Here is a 10,920-nt window from a genome sequence, read left to right as displayed (position 1 = left end):
GTCAGAGAGTTCACAGGCCAAATTCGCAAGCTCGACATGAAATTCGCGAGCGCACGTCATGTTTTCTAGCCTACGCAGTCTGTACTATTTTGGTCATATCTCTCAATTTACAACTCCGATTTGGGTGATTCAAAAACCCATGGAAATCTAACACATAGAGGAACAAATAACTCTTCTATAACACTTCCTAATTCCATCATTAAATAGGGTCAAAATCAAGGTAAATTTACTGGTTACTTTTCCAGCAAAACCTGTTTCAGTAAAAACTCAATATCTACTTCATTTAGTCATTTCATCTCATGCTTTTTCACCATTTTCAGTCATCTCACTCAACATTAAACAATATATCTTCTCATTTCAACACATCACACAAATTATCATGCAAGAAAATGAATTAAACTAAAAGAGATAGCACACCTTTACTCCAAAAAGCTTGAGCTCTTCTTTTTAGCTTCCTTCTACCTGTGGCTCACCTCTCCTATACATAAGAATTCTTATGAATCATCTAAAAATATCACCAAATGATTCAATTAGGAAATTCAAGAAGGTTTACTTACTTGGATAGAATAGAAGTTGAATTAATGCTTAACTCCCATTAAAATCTTCACTGCCATTAAAAGTGATGGAGAAAGGAAGGTGGAAGAGGAAAGTAGAGGAAGAAGATGAAGATAAGGATGAAGAAAGGAAAATGAAATGGAACCCACGGTTACATCTCCAAAATATCAATGATTTTTATGTGAAAATTACCAAATAGTACCTCAAGTGTCAAAATGGTACAACTCAAGACCTCAACTTTATATTTTAGTGCAAGCAAGTCTTAATCTTTATACTTTGATCTTTTTGCTTCCTTTCAAGTAAGTCCACTTCTTTTCCTGATTTCAATTACCTCCCATGCTAACCCACTCTGGACTCTAATAGCTCGAACCGGGTTTTGGATCAGCCCGACTCGACTCTAAGCAACAACTCGATTCAATAGAAAAATGGGACGTTACAAGACACCCATGTCGCCCGATTAAACTGGCTCCTCGTTGTCTAGTAATTCACAATTACTCAATAATATCATTAACTAAAATTTAAGGTGTAAAAATCTTTTAATGCAATTTTGAAAATCATGTCAATCATGCAAATTAACAACACATGTAACATAAAACATCCAAAGAAGGGGTGAGGAGAAAAGAGTACAAACTAAATCCCAAAAATACATCTACCCATTGATCCCTCCAAATTTTCCAATCCCCTTAATCAATTACATATACGCAATAAATGAGACCCATTAAGGTGTCCTACATTTGGCCAATATACAACATAGAACCAAAGTAATAAAAAAGCATCCATACAACACAAACAACATCAAAACATCATTCACAAAATCTAAATCATACATCCAAAAACAAAGGGCACTCTTTCATTCATTAGATGATTAAATTATGCATGTTCATCATACAAAATTAATGAATAAAGGGTTAGTGCAATAATAATCAAAATACAATGAATAAAGAGGCATAAATTTAAACAGATATAATATTTAAAGTGCTTGAAAGTAAAGGGCATGAATATAAAAGGCAATAATTTAAAGATTTAGACAAGATTAGAGTTCATGGCCATGATGTTCATCATGCATGATGAACAAATACACCAATCACCATGCTCAACCTTGTTTATTAATGTTTATTTGATCCATTTATGACCTAAAACGCATCCCAAACCAGTTAAGGTTGGGGCTTTACCACTGGATATCTAATTTGAGACCAATTTATTAATTATTGGATTTCTGAACCTCTGAACTGAAAGGCCTAGCGCCACAAGAGAAGTGGCGTGCGCCACACGTAATGGCGCTAGGCCCTTCCCTGATCAGGAAGGTTACCGACCAAGAACAGAGTCAAAAAGGCCTGTTTGAGATAAAGTGGCGCGAGCCACTAGCTTGTGGCGTATGCCACACATAGTGGTTTGTGCCACTACAACTGGCAGTGCGCCATAGAGGCACAGAGAACCCCCTTTAGTTGATCCCAGGTTTTCCTTATAACCAGACTCAAAAATAGTGCTTCAACACTAAAAAGGAAATGAAAAAAGATGAAGAAACGAAGTAAAGGCCCTCGGGTATTACCTTTTTGGAGATTTCCTCAAAGTTTTATGTAAGAATGGATAAAGAGAACCAAAAGGTTGAGTTCTAGATCCAACAATCCGAGATTAAGGTTTAATAGATGTATTTCTAGAATTTCTAATGGATCCTTAAGGGTTTTGGTGATTGAGAATCAAAAAATCAAAACTTGGATCAAAGAGAAACTAAAGTTTTTTTTATTCTTGAGTTGAGTTTTTAAATGGCAAGAGTTTCCCTTAGTTTCCAAAAAAACCCTCCCATGGCACACTCCCCAATGCCCTATTTATAGGTAAATGGGGAGTGTGTGGCCCTATTTTAGGGCTAACGTGGTAAAATGCCATTGGTGGGCCCCAAAATAGGGCTATGCCCACTTTTACTAAATCAGACTGGCTGGCACGTAAAACGAGGTGGTGCACTGAAAAACGCATCGGGTGGGCTCGGTGCACTTCCCAGGCTCGGTTTCGTTGCAAAATGTCGGGTAACTCGAAAAAGTAAAAATGGTTAAACACGTGTATTTTCTCAGCCACATACCATTGGTCCAAGAACCGGGGCGATCGGAATCCCGATCCAAACTTGTATGAAAAACGGTTTATCATCACTGAGCCTTTAGGGGCAAAATTTGAGCGTATACAATATGGTTCATGGATTTCCAAAAATTAATTATTTTGATTCATGTGAGGGTTGTATTTATGGTAAGCAAGTTCAAAATTCATTTCCCATTGGAAAGGCATCAAGAGCATCTATTTGTCCTAAGTTAATTCGTGCTGATTTGTGTGGTCTGCTGAACACAGAATCTATTGGAGGGAGTCGATATTTTTTACTTTTCACATATGATTTCAATTGCATGAGTTGGGTGTATTTTCTAAAGTTCAAGTATGAAACTTTTGAGAATTTCAGGAAATTCAAGGCCTTGGTGGAGAACCAAAGTGGCATATGCATTATAACTCTCCATTCAGACCAAGGCGATGAATTTTTGTCAAATGAATTAACCATTTTTGTGAGGAAAATGGAATTCACAGGGCAAAATGGAGTGGCTAAACGCAAGAACCGCACCGTTGTTGAGATGGCAAGAAGCTTATTGAAAGGCAATGGACTTCCTGATCAATATTGGGCAAAAGCGGTAGCCACAACAGTGTATTTTTTGAACATCTCTCCCACAAAAGCAGTGCTGAATCGGACGCCACATGAAGCTTGGAAAGGTAGCAAACCTTCGGTAAGCCACTTAAGAAGTTTTGGGTGTATTTCTTATGCTTTGATTAATGCTCAAAATTGTCAAAAACTAAATGAAAAGTCAAAAAAAAATGTATTTTCATCGGTTATTGTCTTGAATCCAAAGCAAATAGATTATACAACCCTCTTAGTGGCAAGGTGATTATCAGCAGAAATGTTGTATTTAATAAAGAAGCAAGTTGGAATTTGTGTAGTAGCAATGCTGGAATTCAACTTGAAGCTTCACTAGAAGAGGTGGTAGACTCCACACCAGCAAATTCCGTAAGTTCCACACCGTCAGTTCAAAGAATACCAACCCAGCACGTTCGCCAAGTTCAAGTTCAAAAGACAACAACTCATCTTCGTCAACTGAGTCCTTTGATGAGACACCGCCAAAGAAATTCAAATCTCTGAAAGAGATATATGAAACCTGCGTGTTTGTTTTATTTGTAATAGATCCAACAAGTTATGAAGAAGTAGTAGAAAAGGAGTGGCGAAATGCAACGAAGGAAGAGCTGATGGCTATACAAAAAAATGAGACTTAGGAGCTGACCAACTTGCCGAATGGAAAAAATATTGTAGGGCTGAAGTGGATATTTAAAACCAAATACCATGCTAATGGAAGTGTGCAAAAACTTAATGCGAGGCTTATTGCGAAAGGATATTTGTAGTAACATGGAATCGATTATGAAGAGACGTTCTCGCCCGTTGCACGATTGAAATGGTGAGAACACTCTTGCTTTGACTGCCCAATTTAAATGGTCAATTTATCAACTCGATGTAAAGTCAACGTTCTTGAATGGTGAGCTGGTAGAGGAAGTTTATGTTGCTGAACCTGAAGGTTTTGTGATCAAAGGTGAAGAAGGAAAGGTTTACAAGCTGAAACAGGCACTTTATAGGCTGAAACAAGCCCAGCGCGCATGATACAACAAGGTTAACTCTTATTTGTTGCAAAATGGGTTAGAAAGGAGTGAAAATGAGTCCACTCTTTATTTATGAAAGCAAGATAACAATGACTTTCTTGTTGTTTACTTCTACGTTGATGACATAATTTATATAGGCTCTTCTCACTCTATTATGGCTGACTTTAAATCAAGCACGATGAGTGAATTTGAGATGAAAGACACGGGTTTATTGGATTATTTCCTTAGGTTTGAAGTGAAGCAAGGACAAGATGGAGTATTTACTTCGCAAAGGAAATATGCATAAGATTTACTCAAAAGCTTTGGTATGGAAAGTTGCAAATTTGTTACACTCATGAATGTGAATGAAAAATTGTGGCTTGATGATGGTACCGAGGGGGCTGACGCGAGAAGTTTTAGAAGTCTAGCTAGAGGTCTGATTTATTGGCTCATACAAGGCCAGATATTTCATTTTCAGTTGGAGTTGTTTCAAGGTTTATGAGTAACCCTTCAAAGCATCATTTCGGAGCTGCAAAACTAATTTTACATTATGTTGCTGGGACTTTGGATTATGGTATTTGGTACTTTAATGTTGCCAATTTCAGACTACTTGGGTTTACTGATAGCGATTAAGCAAGCTCTTTAATGTCTCTGGAAATGTTTTTAGCTTGGGGTCAGGAACAATAATGTGGCGTTTGAAGAAGCAAGTTACAACAACTTTATTGTCTTTAGAGGCAGAGTATGTAGCAGCCACTTCCTCAGCCTGTCAGTGTGTTTGGCTTAGAAGAATTCTTGCTGACCTCCGTCAAAAGCATGAGAGTGCAACTTAAATTTTTTGTGACAACCAGTCTACGATTGCGATGGCTAAAAACCCACATTTCATGGAAGAACGAAGCACATCGACATCCGTTTTCATTTTATTTGTGAGCTGGTGACAAATGAGGAGATTATGCTGTAGTACTGGAATATAGATGATTAAGTGGCTGACATCTTTACAAAAGCACTCCCATGTCAGAAGCATGTCCCCTTCACATCAATGCTTAGTGTGTGCAATTTCGAATCAAGAAGGAGTGTTGAAAGAGTGATTCTAAATTGACTGCAATATTTTATTCTTTTACTCTTCTTTGTCTAAATTTGTTTTTATCTTTCCTTGATTTTCCAGCTTTGGTTGAAAACGTGCTGGTTTTCTGATTTAGTTGTTTGGGTTAGTGGGAAATATTTTTTCCTTATTTTTCTGAGTTTCAGTTGGTTGTAATGCTATATAATGGCATCTCTGGCTATGAATAAATATAGAACAAAAGTAATAAAGTCCAGTGCTTGTTTTGCCTACCAAGTGTTTGTTATACTACCTCTTACACTATGTTTCTTATTTCTTTAGTTCATTTGCTGCATTTGACAATTCTAAAGTGTGTTTGATGTCTTTAACTCCAACAGTTTCAAATTATACGAAAATGTCAAAAAAGATTACAAATTAAGATAATGTTAGTTTTGGTAAACAAAAATTCACTAATACACAAAGTAAGTTCAATGATCCACGTCCACTGTCGAACCAAAACTAACAGAGTTAGCCTTAAATCTAATTGCATCTCCTTCAACCCATGAAAATAAATACAACTCTTTCAACCCAGGAAATCAGGAAAATTAGGGGAAAAAACTAGGTGTATATATGAAATAATTATGTGTTTTCACTTCGTAATCGAAGAAACAAACAATCGAAAAACTAGATTTTCCGATTTGATGGTAAATACGGTACATATACATATATAGATTTTTTTGTTTAACAGTGGTCAATACCTTGTTTTTTCAAAGTATAAACAACATCTATGATGGTGATATTTTTTAGACTAGCATTAAGCCACTGACACACTTATACAAAATACAAAATCGCAAAAGAGAAACAGAATCCAAAAACACATAGAAATTTTAGAAGAACAGAAATGACAAACGCGATGCATAAATCCGACAGGTAGAGGAGAAAGAAGAAACGAAAAGAAAAGATAAAGTGATCATCTGCCATTGAAACAATAACAAGAAGAAATGAAAAAAAGGAAGCGATCTCCTACAATTGAAACAAGAAGAAGAAACTTCAATGACAAACGGTAGGCTAAAAAACATTCAAACAGAAAATAGAAGCCTCTTTAGGTAAAAGGACAAATAAGTAAATCACTAATAAAACTGATATTATTTTAATTGTTTAGGTCAAAGTGATATTTTTTAAATTAAAATTTTAAAATTTGACGTCTACTATAATATTCCTAAACTTTATGTCCACTTTGTCACATCAGGCCCCTTATCAATTTAAAAAAAAAAAAATTGATTTTTTGTTATCAATTTGGTTATCTCTAAAATGCCAAACTAATTGAATTTTTATTATTATGTAAATTATAATTTTTAATTATTAATAATACATTATTTTTAAGACATTTCTCTATCAATTACAGCTTTAAACGATCTTTTAGTTAGTATTATGTTATATATATATATATATATATATAATCTTGAAACAAAAATTATTTTGAAAACACTGACGTGGCGCTCTATTTTTTCAACATTCTGTTTTTCCTACTTTTAGAAAATTTTGGATTTTTTTTCTTTTTTTTCTTATTTTTCTATATTTCAATTGAATATATGTCTTTTTAAAAATTATTTTCTATAAACAGATAAATACAACTTTGAAATTTTTGAATATTTTCCTATCTAGAACATACTAATATATATTTAAATATATTTATACTGAACCTGAAACATATAGATTTCTCAACTTTTATTCCTATTTCCATTTTGCTTTCCATTGATTTATGGTCTCCTGAAAAAATTTATTTGCCAATTGTTCAAGGAATTTGCTTGACATCCAATTATTTAACATTCTTTGCTACATTTGTTAATTTGCTTTTTTATAAATGAAATTGTTCTTTTTAAAATGTAGGGATGATCTGTATTTAACTAAGAGTAGCAACAAGCTTATGTTTGAGGAAGTGATGGTGAATAGGCATGGCCACCGGTTCGGTTCTAACCGAAACAGAATCGAAACCGAACCGTACTGTAGACGAACTTGAACCGGACCGGAACCGGCGGTTCATAATTTTGAACTGAAACTGGCGGTTCATAATTTTGAACCGGAACCGGCAGTTCAAGGGCCGGTTAAGGTTCATGTAAATCTTAAAAAATGAACCGGAACTAGCCCGAAACCGGCGGTTCCGATCCGGTTCGAATCGGATGCATAAAAAAATTGTAGCTTAAAATTTTTATAAAAAAATTTATATCATGTCACGACCCGTTTCTGTGGGCCGGACCGGCACTAGGGCCTAGGTAAGCTTAAGGCCCCCGAGGCCCGTAGTAAGCCTAAATTATTCAATCTGTCTACATGATTCTCCTAATTTCAACAAAACAGTAAGCCCATATGACTTGAGATATAAGTTTTATAAAATTTTCAAACATCTGGCCCAATATCAAATAATACATAAAATTTAACCAGGGCCTATTCACAATAACTCATAATCACAATAAGGGCTTACTAGTTTACCTACAGTTAATTACACAATAATTAATTTATAGCGTAGTGCTAACAATAAGGCCCAATTTAAATACACAACCCTATAACTGCGGAGTTCAATAATAATCTGATAAAAGAGTAACTTATACAACCAAAATTAAATAACAAAAATATAAAGTTTACATTTATAACTCTGCGGAGAAGATTGCAGAGCTTCAATCGAATCAGCTGCTTCCTAGTACCTGGGAGGTTTGGAGAGAAGGGGGTGAGTTTTGCAACTCAGTGAATAATAATAAATAATACACACCACATACAGGCAAGCAAAATGCACCCTAGTATACTGAATGAACACACAACAGTCACTCATATGTCATCATATCAGCACCCACAACAATATCACCTTCAAATAATCACATCACGTGGAAATTAGTCAGTGGCGTCACCTAAATCCCCGACGAGCCGTCCTCTCAAACAGCCCATCCTCTCAAACATGTGCACCCGGGGAGCCAATCCCCCATATCTGGCCGACCGGTCTAATCCTCACTTGACCAGTCCTCTCAATATTTTATTTTTACATTCTCTCTTTTCTTTTCCATATCATCAACATCATTTCATCAGTTCATCAGGTGCACACGGGGGCGCCGATCTCCCATTTACCCGGCCGACGGTCCACTTTCATCAGTTCATCAGGATCCTTATTTATCGACCGTCCTCACAAACCCATGGTGACCCACTTCATCCCAACTCCACACAAACAGAGCACAGTATATACACAGCACAAATAATCAAACAATTCATTTATCATAATACACCAATTTCATCCAAATGCACAATTATGCACAAGTATAATTATAGTGATCATAACATAATATATATGAGAAAATACAATATGTAAATATATAAAAATGTAATGTTATGCAAATGCAGTGTTGATATGCATTATTTATTATTACTCACTGTGGTGGAGAACGAAGCTCTAGTTTTGATTCTATCCGGGAGGAGCACTAGATGGACCCGAGCGATCTAAGCAAAGTAAAAATGACATCGGAAAAAGAATAATATCAGATAAAATATTTATTCATCACACTACTATTCTTAACCTATTTAATTTCTATCAATAATTTACTCTTTATAATTAATTAAATTTCTATAATAAATTTTATTTGCTACCGAAATTCATTTTATTTTCTACCGAAATTTCGACAGTATCTCCCCTAAAAATTGGACTTTCCACCTGTTTAAAGTATCAACAATTTTATCTAATAACTCCAAATCACACAGCCCATCCATCGGGCAATCAATCAATTAAATTTTCCATCCTCCATCAATTTAATTTTTCCCGTCCTCCACATTTATCCACATCAACTATATTAATTTTTCTTTAATTCCATAAATCATAATTTCCCAACAATTTTATTTATTACCAGAATTTAATTTTAATTAATCAAATATATTTTTATCAATCGACTCATCAACACTAAATTAAATTAATTCAACTAATCAGATTTGCTAAATTAAATTAACTAATCAAGATTACTAAAATTAATTTAATTAACTAAAATTACTAAGTTAAATTATACCCAAATTACTAAAATAAATTCTGAGAATTAGCAAGAATTGCTCTATACCCCAAGTATAATTTTTGTTGAATTTTGCTAGATCGGAAAGGCTTACGCGTGCTAGATCGGAGCTACGCGCATCGGGACTGCGAGCAAGTGGCGCGATCTACTGGACAGCAAGGATGGTGGCGCAATGAACTCGAGGAGCTGTGGCGCTGCGATCTGGCTGAGGATGAAGCGCTGCTGCAGGTGGAGCCGCTGGCTGTGGCGCGCGGAGGAGCGGCGAGGCGGTGCTGTGCGCGATGGAGGCGGTGCGACTGGCTGTGGATCGCGCCTCTGCTGTTGCTGGCTGAGGTCGACGCAGGCGCAGTCACAGCAAGAAAGAAGAAGAGAGGAAGAAGAAAAGGGAAAGAAAGAAAGAAAGAAAGAAAGAAAGAAAGAAGAAGAAGAAGAAGAAGAGGAAGGAGGAGGCGCTGCTGTGATGGTGAGGAGTAGAGAGGTGCAGCGCTGGAAAGAAAAAAAAGGAAAGGGAATTTTCTAGATGGTTTGGGTCGAACCGGTTCGATTCGGTTCGATTCGACCCAAATCTTTGATTTTCGATTGGTTTTCGACTTTTTCAATCGGTTTTCGGTTCGGTTTCTCACAGTGTTCGCATTAAAATATTAAAATAAATTTCCAAGCTGTCGGTTTATTAAATTTAATTGGAAAATCTTTGAAAATAAAAATTTGAGTTGTTTCAGTCTTCCCCCCTTAAAAAAATTCGTCCTCGAATTTTGAAAATAACAAGAAACTAGGATACAATAATTGTTTACGACAATGGTGGTTATGCTTCTCACATAAAGTTGCAAGTTCGTTGGTCAGAGTGGTGAATCTGATTTTTCTTAAATTTAATAATTAAGACAAACCAATGAACAGACCTGGGAAGAAAATCTAATTTATAGAGAGGTTAAGATGATTATAAGATAAATCCATCCCTAAAGTTAATTTAAACGTGAATCATACTATGTCTACAAGTTGTCACCTCAAGTCAAATATTCATAACTTAAAGCACAGATTCGACACTAATATTCACCTTTACACGTAAGAATTTTATTCACTTATAACATCTGCTCAAGTAAGGGTTATTGATCTCATTAGCTCTATATCATGTGTCCTTACATTGATGTATCGTCATTTATTCTCTCACTAGCTATCATAGGCAATGATCATCACTCCATAAGAAACTCATACACCAACCCATTATGTAATCTTACTGATATAAGAATCCACATATTCAATCAAATTTATTACTATTCCAATTTAGAATCCTTATTATTATTATCAATTCTACCATTAAATACCATTCAACCCTTTCCAATTAAAGAGAACAAATTCATGGTATTACTACAAGCTTATTTCAAACAAAATCATGACATTTCTCTAGCTAAGTGCTATCAACTGATAGGATATACTGACTTCTATCCCAATCTCATCACATATTTATCAACTTAACTATTTTCCAACAAAAGATATATAATTTATTCTCAATTCCTACTAATGAGAATTCTCATAAAAACAAATAATACATCGACTATATAGAGAAAATTTCAATTCACAATCAAGTCTCTATTTTAGTTATTAACCTCTCTATCCTTCTTCCCGAATTATCATATCATACCA

The 10,920-nt window shown here is 35.3% G+C and overlaps 1 long non-coding RNA gene across 1 annotated transcript; it reads right to left on the bottom strand.

Annotated features, from left to right (window-relative positions):
- Positions 1-7,742: 7,742 nt before the first annotated feature.
- Positions 7,743-9,728, bottom strand: LOC149498989 (uncharacterized). The gene is made up of 3 exons (XR_016319603.1): positions 9,331-9,728; positions 8,660-8,725; positions 7,743-7,944 (listed from the first exon to the last, which is right to left on the bottom strand). It is a non-coding gene; the product is annotated as an uncharacterized LOC149498989 (long non-coding RNA).
- Positions 9,729-10,920: the final 1,192 nt, after the last annotated feature.

This window comes from Jatropha curcas, chromosome 1 (genome assembly GCF_041381405.1).
Source record: "Jatropha curcas cultivar XTBG-Jc1 chromosome 1, XTBG_Jcur_1.0, whole genome shotgun sequence".
In the NCBI taxonomy this organism is placed as follows: Eukaryota; Viridiplantae; Streptophyta; class Magnoliopsida; order Malpighiales; family Euphorbiaceae; genus Jatropha; species Jatropha curcas.
The sequence above is the reverse complement of the archived record's forward strand: the minus strand, read 5'-3'. Positions and strand labels throughout refer to the sequence as shown.